The sequence below is a fragment of the Hippocampus bargibanti genome, unplaced genomic scaffold (assembly GCF_051943395.1).
Source record: "Hippocampus bargibanti isolate YZ-2025 unplaced genomic scaffold, ASM5194339v1 Contig00240, whole genome shotgun sequence".
Classification (NCBI taxonomy): Eukaryota; Metazoa; Chordata; class Actinopteri; order Syngnathiformes; family Syngnathidae; genus Hippocampus; species Hippocampus bargibanti.
Window position 1 is genome coordinate 1,515 of NW_028296990.1, and position 10,986 is coordinate 12,500.

General features: G+C 44.9%; 1 long non-coding RNA gene across 1 annotated transcript in view; it reads right to left on the reverse strand.

The window, feature by feature from the left end:
* Positions 1 to 4,225: 4,225 nt before the first annotated feature.
* LOC148881299 (uncharacterized) overlaps positions 4,226 to 10,986 on the reverse strand; it is a 6,791-nt gene continuing 30 nt past the window's right edge. The window contains exons 1-3 of the long non-coding RNA XR_016114001.1: positions 9,166 to 10,986; positions 8,666 to 8,743; positions 4,226 to 8,452 (exon numbers count right to left, since the gene is read on the reverse strand). The exon at positions 9,166 to 10,986 is cut by the window's right edge and continues 30 nt beyond it. This is a non-coding gene — a long non-coding RNA (uncharacterized LOC148881299). The remainder of the gene's footprint in view (positions 8,453 to 8,665; positions 8,744 to 9,165) is intronic.

Below are 10,986 nucleotides of genomic sequence, written 5' to 3' on the forward strand. Positions count from 1 at the left end.
TTGGTGGAGACTTCAATGGACATGTTGGCGCAGGAAACAAAGATGATGAGGAAGTGATGGGTAGGTTTGGACTCCAGATGAGGAACGCTGAAGGACAGAGGGTGGTTGACTTTGCTAAGAGAATGCAAATGGCTATTGTGAATACTTTCTTTCAGAAGAGACAGGAACATAGTGTGGACTATAAGAGTGGAGGCAGAAGTACACAGGTAGACTACATTTTGTGTCAACGGCACCATCTAAAAGAAATCAGTGACTGCAAAGTAGTGGTTGGTGAGAGTGTAGCCAGACAGCATAGGTTGGTGGTGTGTAGGATGACGCTGGCAGTGAGGAAGATGAAGAAACCAAAGGCTGAAGTGAGGACAAAATGGTGGAAGTTGAAAAAGGAAGAGTGTTGAATGACATTTAGGAAGGAGGTAAGACAAGCACTGGGTGGGAAAGAGGTCCTTCCAGATGACTGGCAAACTACAGCGAACATAATCAGAGACACAGGTCGGAAAGTACTTGGTGTATCGAGTGGAAGAAAGGTAAAGGAGACTTGGTGGTGGAATGGGGAGTTGCAGGAGTGTATACAGTAAAAGAGGTTAGCAAAGAAGAAGTGGGACACAGAGGACGGACAAGAGGAGACAGCAGTACAAGAAGATGCAGCGCACAGTTTAAAGTAAAGGTGGCAAAGGCCAAACAAGAGGCCTATGATGACTTACATGCTCGGCTGGACAGCAAGGAAGGTGAGACTGATCTTTACAGGCTGGCGGGACAGAGAGACAAAGATGGTAAGGTCCTGCAGCAGGTTCGCGTGATTAAGGTTAGAGATGGCAATGTATTAACAGGTGCCAGATTTGTGATTGCAAGATGGAAAGAGTACTTTGAAGAATTGATGAATGAGGACAATGAGAAGGAACAAAGAGTAGAAGACGTGAATGTTGTGGACCAAGACGTAGCAAGCATTAGCAAGGATGAAGTGAGGAGGGCGCTGAAGAGGATGAAGGGGGGAAAGGCACTCGGGCCTGATGATTTACCAATCGAGGTATGGAAGTGTCTTGGAGAGGTGGCGGTGGTGTTCCTGACTGGGTTATTCAACAAGATCTTAGAGGGTGAACCGATGCCTGAAGAATGGAGACGAAGTGTACTTGTGCCCATTTTTAAGAACAAAGGAGATGTGCAGAGTTGTACTAATTACAGAGGAATGAAGTTGATGAGCCATACAATGAAACTCTGTGAAAGAGTAGTTGAAGCTAGACTAAGAGCAGAAGTGAACATTTGTGAGCAGCAGTATGGCTTCATGCCAAAAAAAAGAGTACGACAGATGCAATGTTGGCTTTAAGAATCCTGATAGAGAAGTACAGAGAAGGTCAGAAGGAATTGCAATGTGTCTTTGTAAATTTGGAGAAAGCGTATGAAAGGGTTCCCAGAGAAGAGCTGTGGCATTGCATGAGGAAGTCTGGTCACGGGTTCGCCGGTGGTGGTGGTGGTGGTGGTGGTGGTGGTGAGGGGCGAGGTTTCCGGCGCTCTGTCTGTAGTCCTTTGCCTTTGCTCCTTCCAGCAGCCTCCAGCCAAACGTCATCATAGAGCGGCGGGTCCTTGTGAGACGGCCCCTTTGCTCTTTGCGTTTGCATGACATCGTTGGAAAAGGCATCATCCGAGATGACCGAGTTGTCTGGGCGCCGTACATCAGGGCTCCTTGTCGGCTTTAAGATCATCTGTTTTGAAACGTGCGCACAATCCTTTCAATTTTGGCTGATCTACATTGCAAATTGGAAAATTGGATTAACCTTTATTGACCTTTTAGGAGTCTCACGGTGGAGAAATGGACATTTCACAGCAGCAACGCGATGAAACGGTGAGGAAAAGAAAGGAAGAAGTTGAAAAGGCAGGCGCCATCTTCAAGTCGAAAGACTAGATAAACTCCAGAAGAAATCATGTGTCTTCTTTCATAAGCACTTCCTGCAGCTCCTTTGTCGCATGAAGCAGTTCTCGAGGAAATAGGATCAAAGCGTCCTTTTCATAAGTGGATCAGGGACGTCATGGAGGAATGTGCACGTCTGCTATAAGCTAAACGTTGAAAGCAAACACCAAGTTGTTTGACCAAAACAGACTGTGTCCCATCTCCTGTCCCACGTCGATCCGCTTCAATTCCAAGCCGCAGACTGTCCCAACAGCAGCGACCTTTCCGCCGAACGACGCAGTGCTGTGAAAATGCTGCCCATGATGCTCCTCATCCGAAAAGCTTTGTCAACAAACTAAAGTTGTGCTGGTAGCTCTGGCCTTAACAACCAGCACAACTTTAGTTCGCTGACGATGCTCTTCGGAAGAGAAGCCAAACGTCCGGCATCTTCCAAAGTACAGATGATGGCTGAAGAAACCTTTTCACCGATTCCTCCGAATTGAAAACAGTGCTGGCCTATTGTACTGCCGAAATGGTGCAACCGCTCAGCACATTCCTGCTTTAAGTGGCCGTTTTTCCTCATTGAGTTAGCACGCGACTGGTTATTTTGGCCCCTACAGAAACCGCAAAGATGCCAAAGGAAGCAGCAAGTGACCGAATGCTTCATATACACTTCAGAGTCACTTATTTTCTTGCAGGCCCAACAAAATGTTCCAGTTTGACTTTCCCTGCGCGTATGTACATCAATCATTATGTCCTTTTGATCGAGCGAGACATCTTGACGAGGACATTTTACGTGCTGTTAGTCAGCCGCAGCCGCCCCTTTCGCTCTGTCTCACTTTCGTCTGACTTGTGATAATTTAAGGATGAGCAATCTCAATGTACTTGACAAGGACTACAAAAACAACAATTCTTCAAAAACTAGGTCAAAAGCCTAGGTGTCATTCTTGACAGCACACAATCTTTCTACTCCCATGTAAATAACCCGATCTGCGTACTTCCACCTACGCAATATCAATCGTCTTCGCCCATCTCTCACTCCTCACACCACTGCTATCCTTGTTCATAGTCTTTGTCTTTGGTGTCCCTCAGAAACTTCTCCACAAACTTCAGCTCCTCGGATAATCACCAGAAACACATCCTTTCACCACATCACCCCCCCGTCCTCCAAGAGCTCCCGGTCAAATATAGAATCAACTTTGAAATTCTTCTTTATACATTTAAAGCTATCCATAACCTTGCCCCCCCCCCTTACCTATCTGATCTTCTTCAAATATCTATTCCCTCTCGTTCCCTCAGATCCTCTTCCTCCCTCCACCTCTGTGTGCCCCCTCTGCCCATCTCAGCACGATGGGTAACAGAGCCTTCAGCTGCTCTGCCCCCAAACTCTGGAACTCACTTCTTCCCAACATTCGTAACATCGATTCTCTTTCCACCTTCAAGTCCCATCTAAAAACCACAGATTTAAAATTGCATTTTCTGTGTAGTTCTCTCTCTTATTTAGATTTGTAATTGTATTTTATTTATTGCATTCTATTTGTAATTGTATTTTATTTATTATAGTTCCTATACTCAATTTTGCCTCAAGTGGAGGAGTTTAAGTATCTGGGTATCTTGTTCACGAGTGAGGGTGAAAGGGATCGAGAGGTCGACAGGCGGATCGGTGCGGCGTCTGCCGTGATGCGGACTTTGTACCGATCTGTCGTGGTGAAGAAGGAGCTGAGCCAAAAAGCAAAGCTCTCAATCTACCGGTCGATCTACGTCCCAACCCTCATCTATGGTCACGAGCTATGGGTTGTGTCCGAAAGAACGAGATCCCGGATGCAAGCGGCCGAAATGAGCTTTCTCCGTCGGGTGTCCGGGCTCTCCCTTAGAGATAAGGTGAGAAGCTCGGTCATCCGGGAGGGGCTCAAAGTCGAGCCGCTTCTCCTCCACATCGAGAGGAGCCAGATGAGGTGGCTCGGGCATCTGATTAGGATGCCCCCGGGACGTCTCCCTCGCGAGGTGTTCCGGGCATTACCCACTGGCAGGAGACCCCGGGGACGACCCAGAACACGCTGGAGAGACTATGTCTCCCAGCTGGCATGGGAACGCCTCGGGATCCGCCAGGACCAGCTGGAAGAAGTGGCTGGGGAGAGGGAAGTCTGGGCTTCCCTACTGAAGCTGCTGCCCCCGCGACCCGACCCCGGATAAGCGGCAGAAGATGGATGGATGGATAGTTCCTATGCTTGTCTGTGACTGTGTCCTTGAGAGCATTGAAAGGCGCTTAAAATGTAATGTATTATTATTATTTATTATTATTATTATTATTATTATTATTATTATTATTATTATTATTATTATGTGGCACAGATGTCGCAATATGAGCCAATCGTCATCAACTTGCGTGGGCACGCAGCGGAGTTGCAAAGTTGCGCCAGTAGCTGTCAAAATGCGTCAATGACGCGAGGGCGCCGCCCACATGCATCCCTGCAAGCAACCATCCACGCACATATTGTATTCATTGATTCATGGAGTGATCAATCAGCAGCCATGCATGTTTTTGGAATACTGTAGATGGAAGAAAAGTGGAATCATGTGCATGGACAAAACTCATGCAGGCCCGTGGCGAAATCGCAAACTCCACACTGGGAGGTTGGAGCTGGAATTGAACCTCTGCACTGAGGCCAACGCGCTAACGTGGCGGCTGAACATGTTTCATAAATTCAAATGATTTCGCAATCCCTACTCCACACAAATGATCATCGCCTGTTAAACTGTCATCCTCATATAGAAGATCTGGCCTTGGACTAAATGTGATTTCAACAAAATGTCAGCATGTATTATTCAAAATAACTTTGTGATAATCACCATGAATATGAATAATTTTCCGTTCCTCGTGATTGGTAAAAATCCAGCCAAACGATCAGAATAAAAATCAACTTGCCGAATGCATATGCAAGGTAACTGCTAGCTAGCCTTCACACTGCTCATTAGCTTCCACGCTTGCTTTCTGCTGGCTCTCGCAGAAGTATATTGATGCTAACGTTAGCATGGGGCTTGTCATAGTAGCACTGACATTCGAGTGTTTCGTCCATGGTATTGTTTCATTCCAAATTAGAATCTATCAAATTAGAAGCTGTTCTCTCCACAAAGTCCAATCAACCTTATTGTTTTTTACTCGGCCACTTACTCAAATGATTACCTGTTTTGACATCACCGGCACCTAAATCAAGATCATCTAATCAAAATGGCGCTTTCCGCCAACCGCCGTCAGTATCATCCAATCAAAATTGCCCTTTCACAAGCCCAAACAGGAAATCTTCTTTTCCTCTTCTTTTCCTTTCAGCTTTTCCCTTCAGGGGTCGCCACAGCGAATCAATGTCCTCCATCTATCCCGGTTTTGTGCATCCTCTTCTCTCACACCAGCTACCTTCATGTCCTCTTTGACCACATCCATAAACCTCCTCTTCGGTCTTCCTCTTGGTCTCCTACTTGGCAGTTCAAGGCTCAGCATCCTTCTCCCAATATAGTCACTCTCTCTCCTCTGGACATGTCCAAACCATCTCAGTCTGGCATCTCTGACTTCGTCTGCAAAGCCTCTAATATGAGGTGTCCATCTAATGTACTCATTCCTGATCCTATCCAACCTGGTCATTCCCAAAGAAAACCTCAACATCTTCAGCTCTGCTACCTCCAGCTCTGCTTCCTGTCTTTTCGTCTGTAGCACAAGCCCAAACAGGAAATGAACAGCAAAAAAAGCCAGAATACATATTTACTTTTATCTGGTCATTTTGGTCTGTAAGGTAGGAAATCCGCCGATCGGCGGTACATTCTCATCCCTGGGAAGAGCTCATTAGCCAGGTTACAAATCTCTCTGTTCATGCAATGGCAACCTATTAAAATGTTGACGTTCTTTTTGTTTATGGATGTTGGTGCTTGGGATGTCCAGGGTGAGTGGTATTCAAATTAAGAAGACTCTGTTTGACCAATGTATCACTTCAATTTGCATTTAGTCTCGAGAAATAGCTTGGCAGAGGGCTGCAGAGGTTGGGCGTCGGTCATGAATGGCAATCTTCCTGTGTTCAGAGTGTCCCAACAAAGACCTCTGACACTGGAATCCAATGTTTAGGGTCATAATGAGAGAGTTGTCGAGAGAAAAGCAGCAAAGTGAATTGTGGCTGTATAGCGGTATAATTGAGTCAGGAAAATATTAGCTCTCTAGCTAGCTATTGGCTATTAGCTATCAATTAGCTAGCTAGCTAGGTTTCTAACTTTTTGAGTTATTCCGGGTTGAACGAACGCTGGCGCGTGTGGCTGCCGCTGCTCACCCACAGAAAAAAAACTTATCCTGTGACTGTAAAGTGACCGTGAGTTTTGAAAGGCGCTTAGAAATGAAATGGATTATGATTATTACTAGTTAGCTGGCTAGCTGGCTGTTGGCTATCTAGCTGGCTATCTGTTAGCCATAGGGCTGGCTAGCTAGCTAATTGAGTCAGGAAACATATGAGCTATCTAGCTAGCTATTGGCTATTAGCTATCTATTAGCTAGCTGGCTAGGTTTCTATCTTTTTCAGTTATTCCGTGTTGAGCGAAAGCTGACGCAGGTGGCTGTCACTGCTCACCCACAGAAAAACCAAATCCTGTGACTGTAAAGTGACCTTGAGAGTTTTGAAAGGCGCTTAGAAATGAAATGGATTATTATTATTATTATTATTATTATTATTATTATTATTATTATTATTATTATTATTATTATTATTATTATTATTACTGGCTAGCTAGCTATCTATGAGCTATCTAGCTGGGGATCTCATACCGGTCAACCTGGACGTTTTTGCCCTACAAAGTATATTTATCATGCATTTAAGACGTGTACGACGTACAAGAAAATATGTACGGAAAAACGCACATTTGTCAATTATGGGTACCATCCGGTAGACACCGACTATCACGAAACGGCAAATCAATCAAGTCAAACGAGTTCGCCACGAGTGGTTTGATGCTACTGTGCGTATGCGTCTGCCGCCTGGGGATTTCCCATTGCATCATTCATCATGTAATTTCATCATTTATTAAGAATTAAGAATTAAATAATAATAATAATAAAAATAACACCAATAATAATAAATAATAATAAATTAAGAATATGTACAGAATGATATAACGAAACACATGTACAATATAACATGTTAAACTACATAAATAAACACGTTTGGAAAAAATATGGTTTACGATTAGTTTGTATTTTGTCAGGGAAAATACGACATTTTGTAAGGGCATGGAGCTGTGGAGGTTGACAGTGTTCGGTTCAAATTCTTGTTTCTCAACGAAGTTCAGTAATAAAAATATCAGTGACGATGATAGATGGTGAACAAAAAACTACTTTATTCTAGTCAGACAGAAAAAGCACTTCTATCGTCTAGGCAGGAGCAAAGTCAGGGCACACGAACAAAGATAGGAACAAAGAGGAAGAGCTCCCGCTCTGACTAGTTTTTGAACGTCCACAGCAGCGATCTGTTGTCCAATCAGCTACGGACAACTCAGTGTTGGCTGGACCTAGACTGAAACTTGATAAGCGTTACATCCTGCTCTCGTACGGTTCGACTGATACTTTATTCCATGTAGTATAAATTGAACATGCAATTACATAATATGTACTAAACTAACATGGGATAACATAATACGTTTACTAATGTGCATAAACACTCTATCAGACAGGTATGCTATGTATTAGCTATATGGCTGGCTAGCTAGCTAATTGAGTCAGGAAACATATTAGCTGTCTCTGTTGGCTACTAGCTATCTATTAGCTAGCAAGCTAGGTTTCTATCTTTTTAAGTTATTCCGGGTTGAGCGAACACTGTTGCGTGCGGTTGCCGCTGCTCACACACGGAGAAACCTAATCCTGTGACTGTCAAGTGACGTTGAGCATTTTGAAAGGCGCTTGGAAATGAAATGGAATTAATAGACTATTCTTTTCATATGTCTAAATGGGAGCAAAAAATAAAAGGCTACAGCGAGCTAGCTCGCTAACCTGGCATGCTAACCACAAGACAAAAAATGAGAGACAAAAATGATATCGCGGATGGAACGGCGGACATTTTCTGTGTATGTGTCGGCCAGCCGCTCATCAACGTTGCGGCGGCTAAGAACGATTCAAACCCAAGAGAGTAATGACTTTCAGTCGCTAAGCAAAGGGTCATAAGGTCAACATTGACTTCTGGTGGCAAAGGTCACGAAGTGCAAAAGAGCTCATGTGCGTCTTCTCTTTGCTCCTCCTGGGCAGGCAGGGCGCCGCAACTCCTCTTTCGCTTTTCTGCTTCCTTGCTGCCTGCTCCTCCTCCTCCTCCTTCAAGGCCAACCTTCTCCTTGTCTCGGTGGCTACTTGTCCGCTCTGACATTTTGAGCGAGGAGTGACTTCCTGAAAGGAGGAGGAGATCAGGAGGATGTTGCTCGGCTCATCTCGTACCTGCATGGTGCGTCACAGGCTGGTCTCGTTCCGACTCCGGTTCTTCTTTGGGCTCCTCCTCCAAACACAGTTTGCCTGGACCACAAAGGTTCATCCATCGCTACATTGTTGCAATCACACTGTCGTGAAAAAGAGCACTATATTATTATAATATTATTAATAATAATATTAATAATAACAGCGTTTGAATGTAGCTACAAGGGGCACAAGCCAGTGTCTTATTGTGCCGGTCCCAAGCCCGGATAAATACAGAGGTTTGTGTCAGGAAGGGCATCCGACGTAAAAAAAAATTGCCAAAACAAATATGCGAATCAAACCTATGAATCCCATACCGGATCGGTCGAGGCCCGGGTTAACAATGGCCGCCATTGGTACTGTTGACCTTCAGGGTGCCAGTGGAAAATGGACTACTGTTGGTCGAAGAAGGAGAGGAGGGAGGTGTGTGAACTAAGAGTAGGAACTTTGAATGTAGGAACAATGACAGGTAAAGGTAGAGAGCTGGTTGACATGATGCAGAGAAGGAAGGTAGACATACTGTGTGTCCAGGAGACCAGGTGGAAAGGGAGCAAGGCTAGAGGCTTAGGGTCAGGGTTTAAGTTGTTCTATCATGGTGAAGACAGAAAGAGAAATGGAGTTGGGGTTATCTTAAAAGAGGAGTTTGTTAGGAATGTCTTAGAAGTAAAAAGAGTATCAGATAGAATGATGAGTCTGAAGCTAGAAATTAAAGGCGTGATGTTCTATGTTGTTTGTGGGTATGCCCCACAAGTAGGATGTGAGCTGGCGGAGAAGGAGAAATTTTGGTTGGACTTTGATGAAGTCATACAGAACATACCGAGATGTGAGAGGGTTGTAATTGATGGAGACTTCAATGGACATGTTGGCGCAGGAAACAAAGATGATGAGGAGGTGATGGGCAGGTTTGGACTCCAGATGAGGAACGCTGAAGGACAGATGGTGGTTGACTTTGCTAAGAGAATGCAAATAGCTATTGTGAATACTTTCATACAGAAGAGACAGGAACATAGGGTGACCTATAAGAGTGGAGGCAGAAGTACACAGGTAGACTACATTTTGTGTCAACGGCGCCATCTAAAGGAAATCAGTGACTGCAAAGTAGTGGTTGGTGAGAGTGTAGCCAGACAGCATAGGTTGGTGGTGTGTAGGATGACGCTGGCAGTGAGGAAGATGAAGAAACAAAAGGCTGAATTGAGGACAAAATGGTGGAAGTTGAAAAAGGAAGAGTGTTGAATGACAATTAGGAAGGAGGTAAGCACTGGGTGGGAAAGAGGTCCTTCCAGATGACTGGCAAACTACAGCGAACATAATCAGAGACACAGGTCGGAAAGTACTTGGTGTATCGAGTGGAAGAAAGGTAGTGGACTTGGTGGTGGAATGGGGAGTTGCGAGTGTATACAGTAAAAGAGGTTAGCAAAGAAGAAGTGGGACACTGAGAGGACGGACGAGAGGAGACAGCAGTACAAGGAGATGCAGCGCACGGTTAAAGTAAAGGTGGCAAAGGCCAAAGAAGAGGCCTATGATGACTTATCTGCTCGGCTGGGCAGCAAGGAAGGTGAGACTGATCTTTACAGGCTGGCGAGAGAGAGAGACAAAGACGGTAAGGACCTGCAACAGGTTCGGGTGATTAAGGATAGAGATGGCAATGTATTAACAGGTGCCAGTAGTGTGATGGCAAGATGGAAAGAGTACTTTGAAGAATTGATGAATGAGGAAAATGAGAAGGAACAAAGAGTGGAAGACGTGAAGGTTGTGGACCAAGACGTAGCAAGCATTAGCAAGGATGAAGTGAGGAGGGCTATGAAGAGGATGAAGGGGGGGAAAGGAACTCGGTCATGATGATTTACCAATCGAGGTATAGAAGTGTCGTGGAGAGGTGGCGGTGGTGTTCCTGACCGGGTTATTCAACAAGATCTTAGATGGTGAACAGATGCCTGAAGAATGGAAACGAAGTGTACTCGTGCCCATTTTTAAGAACAAAGGAGATGTGCAGAGTTGTACTAAATACAGAGGAATAAAGTTGATGAGCCATACAATGAAACTCTGGGAAAGAGTAGTTGAAGCTAGACTAAGAGCAGAAGTGAACATTTGTGAGCAGCAGTGGCTTCATGCCAAAAAAGAGTACGACAGATGCAATGTTTGCTTTAAGAATGCTGATAGAGAACTACAGAGAAGGTCAGAAGGAATTGCATTGTGTCTTTGTAGATCTGGAGAAAGCGTACGACAGGGTGCCCAGAGAAGAGCTGTGGCATGCATGAGGAAGTCTGGAGTGACGGAAAAGTATGTGAGAGCGGTACAAGACATGTATCGTCACTGTAAGACAGTTGTGAGGTGTGCTGTCGGTATGACTGAGGAATTCAAGGTGGAGGTGGGACTCCACCAGGGGTCAGCTCTGAGCCCCTTCTTGTTTGCTATGGTGATGGACAGGCTGACAGACGATATTAGACAAGAATCTCCTTGGACCATGATGTTTGCAGATGACATTGTGATCTGTAGCGAGAACAGGGAACAGGTGGCGGTGAAACTAGAGCTGTGGAGATATGCCCTGGAAAGGAGAGGAATGAAGATCAGTCGCAGCAAGACGGAATATATGTGTGTGAATGAGAGGGATCCAAGTGCAAGAGTGATGCTACAGGGA